At 57.3% G+C, this 5,047-nt stretch overlaps 1 long non-coding RNA gene across 1 annotated transcript; it reads right to left on the bottom strand.

Annotated features, from left to right (window-relative positions):
• Nucleotides 1–3,400: 3,400 nt before the first annotated feature.
• LOC108510398 lies at nucleotides 3,401–4,673 on the bottom strand. The gene is made up of 2 exons (XR_001878804.1): nucleotides 3,642–4,673; nucleotides 3,401–3,530 (listed from the first exon to the last, which is right to left on the bottom strand). It is a non-coding gene; the product is annotated as an uncharacterized LOC108510398 (long non-coding RNA).
• Between the last annotated feature and the right edge of the window lie 374 nt (nucleotides 4,674–5,047).

Raw genomic sequence — 5,047 nt, 5'->3', positions numbered from 1 at the left:
CCCCCCAGATACGCACAGTCCGTGGGGCAGCCCCCCAACTCCAGCTCTGCACAGTCTGTAGGACAACCCCAGCCCCCCCCCGGGGCAGCCCCCCAGCCCCACTGTGGGGCAGCCCCCCCTAGATAAGCTCAGTCTATAGGGCAGCCCCCCCCCAGATACGCACAGTCCGTGGGGCAGCCCCCCAACTCCAGCTCTGCACAGTCTGTAGGGCAACCCCAGCCCCCCCCCGGGGCAGCCCCCCAGCCCCACTGTGGGGCAGCCCCCCCTAGATAAGCTCAGTCTATAGGGCAGCCCCCCCCAGCCCCATTTTGGGCAGCCCCCCCTAGATCAGCTCAGTCTATAGGGCAGCCCCCCCTAGATAAGCTCAGTCTATAGGGCAGCCCACCCTAGATAAGCTCAGTCTATAGGGCAGCCCCCCCCCAGCCCCACTGTGGGGCAGCCCCCCCTAGATAAGCTCAGTCTATAGGGCAGCCCCCCCCGGCTCTGCCCCCCCCCTCCCCGGGGCAGCCCCCCAGCCCCAGCTTGTGCCTCCTCCCCCCGGGGGGGCCCCGCCCACATTTTGGGGTCTCCTCCCGCCCCCCCCTCCACGTTCCAGCTTCCAATAAATCCTCCTGTGCCCTCCCGCCCCGTGTCTGTGGAGTGAGATGGGGGGGGGGGTGCTGGGACCCCCAGGGACCCCCCCCGGGCCCAGGGAGCCCCCCCTGGCTCTGCCCCACACGCCTGGACCCCCCTCCCCACCCCGGTCCCTGCCCCTGCGCCGTGGGGCAGTGCCAGCACCACACAACCCCCCCTGCGCTCCAAGCATTTATTGATCCCGTGGCTGGGCCAGATCAATGCCAGATTGGTGCCAGATCAGTGCCAGGTCAGGGCTGGATCAATGCCAGGTCAGGGTTGGATCAATGCCAGATCAGTGCCGGATCAATGCCAGATCAATGCCAGGTCAGTGCCAGATCAATGCCAGGTCAGTGCTGGATCAATACCAGATCAATGCCAGGTCGGTGCCGGATCAATGCCAGGTCGGTGCCAGATCAATGCCAGGTCAGTGCTGGATCAATGCCAGGTCAATGCCGGGTCAATGCCAGATCAATGCCAGGTCAGTGCCAGATCAATGCCAGGTCAGTGCTGGATTAATGCCAGATCAATGCCAGGTCAGTGCCAGGTCAATGCCAGGTCAGTGCTGGATCAATGCCGGATCAATGCCAGATCAATGCCAGGTCAATGCCAAGTCAGTGCCGGATCAATGCCAGGTCAGTGCTGGATCAATGCCAGGTCAATGCCGGATCAGTGCCGGATCAATGCCAGGTCAGTGCTGGATCAATGCCGGATCAATGCCAGATCAATGCCGGATCAATGCCAGGTCAGTGCTGGATCAATGCCAGGTCAGTGCCGGATCAATGCCAGGTCAGTGCCGGATCAATGCCAGGTCAGTGCTGGATCAATGCCAGATCAATACCGGATCAGTGCCAGATCAATGCCAGGTTCGTGCTGTTTGGTGTTGGATCAGTGCTGGGTCTCTGCCAGACTGATGATGGATCAATGCTGGATCAATACCAGACCAATACCGGATCAGATTGATCCCGGATCAATGCTGGACTGATCCTGAGCCAATCCCAGATCAATGCTGGATTGATGCTGGACTGATCCTGAGCCAATACCAGATCAATGCTGGACTGATCCTGAGCCAATACCAGATCAATGCTGGAACTGATTCTGAGCCAATACCAGATCAATGCTGGATCAATGTTGGATTGATACTGAGCCGATATCAGATTGATCCCGGATCAATGCTGGATTGATGCTGAGCCAATACCAGATCAATGCTGGATCAATGCTGGACTGATCCTGAGCCAATACCAGATCAATGCTGGATCAATGCTGGATTGATCCTGAGCCGATCCCGGATCAATGCTGGATTGATGAGCCGATCCCCGATCGATCCCGGATCAATGCTGGATTGATGAGCCGATCCCCGATCGATCCCGGATCANATGCCAGGTCAGTGCTGGATCAATGCCAGATCAATGCCAGGTCAGTGCCGGATCAATGCCAGATCAATGCCAGGTCAGTGCTGGATCAATGCCAGGTCAGTGCCAGATCAGGGCCAGATCGATGCCAGATCAATGCCGGATCAATGCCAGATCGGTGCCGGATCAATGCCAGTTCAGTGCCAGATCAGTGCAGGATCAATACCAGCCCAATACCAGATCAATGCTGAACTGATACCGGGTCAATGCTGGATCAATACCAGCCCAATACCGGATCGATGCTGAACTGATACCGGGTCAATGCTGGACTGATACTGGTTTGGTGCTGGGGTGATACTGGACTGATCGATGGGGGTGATGCCGGATCAATACCGGATCCGTGTCAGACCGATACCGGATCAATGGCGGATCAATGGCAGACCCACACCGGGCTGGGGCCGGATCAATGTTGCACTGATGCCGGATCGATAACGGATCAATAAAGGATCAATAACAGACTGATGCCAGATCAATGTTGCACTGATGCCGGATCAATAACGGATCAATAACGGATCAATAATGGATCGATAGTGGACTGATGCCGGATCAATGTTGCACTGATGCCGGATCGATAACGGATCGATAATGGATCAATAATGGACTGATGCCGGATCGATAATGGATCGATAAAGGATCAATGTTGCATTGATGCTGGATCGATAACGGATCAATAATGGACTGATGCCGGATCGATGCTGGGCCGATACTGTTTCGTGCCAGATCGATACTGGACCAATACCAGATCAATACTGGACTGATGCTGGATCAATTCCTACCAACTGCTCCTTTCGTACCAGATTGAGACTGAGCTGATGCCGGACCGATGCCGGATCAATACTGGACCGATGCCGGATCAATACTGGTGTGATACTGGATTGATGCTGGATTGATCCTGAGCCAATTCCAGATCAATGCTGGATTGATCCTGAGCCGATACCAGATCAATGCTGGATCAATGCTGGATTGATGAGCTGATACCAGATCAATGCTGGATCAATGCTGGATTGATGAGCCAATACCAGATCAATCCCAGATCAATGCTGGATTGATCCTGAGCCAATACCAGATCGATCCTGGATTGATCCTAAACCAATACCAGATCAATCCCGGATCAATGCTGGACTGGTACTGAACCGATACCAGATCAATGCTGGATCAATGCTGGATTGATCCTGAGCCGATCCCGGATCAATGCTGGACTGACACTGAGCCGATCCCCGATCGATCCCGGATCAATGCCGGACTGATCCCGAGCCGATCCCCGATCGATCCCGGATCAATGCCGGACTGATCCCGAGCCGATCCCCGCTCGATCCCGGATCAATGCCGGATCAATTCCCGGGGCTCCGTCGCAGGACAGACTCACCCGCAGCCGATTCCGGGACAAACCTCGTTTAATCCCCGACATGGAACGGGAGCGGGGCAGTGCCCGGCTGGGGCCGGATCAATACCGGATCAATGCTGGATCAATGCCAGGCTGGGGCCGGATCGATACCGGATCGATACCTGATCAATGCCAGGCTGGGGCCGGATCGATACCAGATCAATGCCAGATCAATGCCAGGCTGGGGCCAGATCAATACCGGATCAATGCCAGGCTGAGGTTGGGACTGATACCTGATCAATGCCAGGCTGGGGCCAGGACTGATGCCGGATCAATGCCAGGCTGGGGCCGGATCGATGCCTGATCAATACCAGGCTGGGGCTGGATCGATACCGGATCAATGCCAGGCTGGGGCCGGGACTTGTGCCTGATCAATGCCAGGCTGAGGTTGGGACTGATGCCTGATCAATGCCAGGCTGGGGCCGGATCAATGCCGGATCAATGCCAGGCTGAGGCAGGATCAATGCCGGATCAATGCCAGGCTGAGGCCGGGACTGATGCCTGATCAATGCCAGGCTGAGGCCGGATCAATACCGGACCAATGCCAGGCTGAGATTGGGACTGATGCCTGATCAATGCCAGGCTGGGGCCGGATCAATACCGGATCAATGCCAGGCTGAGGCCGGGACTGATGCCTGATCAATGCCAGGCTGAGGCCGGATCGATGCCTGATCAATGCCAGGCTGGGGCCGGGACTGATGCCGGATCAATGCCAGGCTGAGGTTGGGACTGATGCCGGATCAATGCCAGGCTGAGGCCGGATCGATACCTGATCAATGCCAGGCTGGGACCAGGACTGATGCCTGATCAATGCCAGGCTGGGGCCGGATTGATACCTGATCAATGCCAGACTGAGGTTGGGACTGATGCCTGATCAATGCCAGGCTGAGGCCAGGCCAGGACTGATGCCTGATCAATACCAGGCTGAGGCCAGGACTGATGCCTGATCAATGCCAGGCTGGGGCCGGATCAATACCGGACCAATACCAGGCCAATATGGGGCCAATACCAGACCAATACCAGCCCAATACTGGACCAATACTGGACCAATACCAGCCCAATACCAGCCCAATACCAGCCCAATACTGGACCAATACCAGCCCAATACCAGCCCAATACCAGACCAATACCGGGCCAATACCAGACCAATACCAGCCCAATACCAGACCAATACCAGACCAATACCAGACCAATACCGGGCCAATACCTGGTCAATACCAGACCAACACCAGGCCAATATCAGGCTGATACCAGGCCAATACCGGGCCAATACAGGGTCAATACCGGGTCAATACCAGACCAATACCGGACCAATACTGGACCAATACCAGGCCAATACCAGCCCAATACCAGGCCAATACCGGGCTGATACCGGGTCAATACGGGGTCAATACGGGGTCAATACCGGGTCAATACAGGACCGCCCCCTCCCCGGTGCCCGGTGCCAGGCTCAGGGCCCGGCGGGTCCCACGCGGAGCCGCAGAGCCACGGGCAGGTGGTCGGAGGCCGTGGCCAGCTGGGTGATGACCGACAGCCCGGTCACCTCCTGCGGGGACAGGGCAGGGGTCAGGGCAGGGGTCAGGGGTCACGGGGTCGGGGGTCAGGGGTCACACTCACGGTGGGCAGCGGCGGGTGCCCG

The sequence above is a fragment of the Lepidothrix coronata genome, unplaced genomic scaffold, assembly GCF_001604755.1.
Source record: "Lepidothrix coronata isolate B3197 unplaced genomic scaffold, Lepidothrix_coronata-1.0 Scaffold794, whole genome shotgun sequence".
Classification (NCBI taxonomy): domain Eukaryota; kingdom Metazoa; phylum Chordata; class Aves; order Passeriformes; family Pipridae; genus Lepidothrix; species Lepidothrix coronata.
Note: the sequence above shows the minus strand (reverse complement) of the source record. Positions and strands in the feature narration are given on the sequence as shown.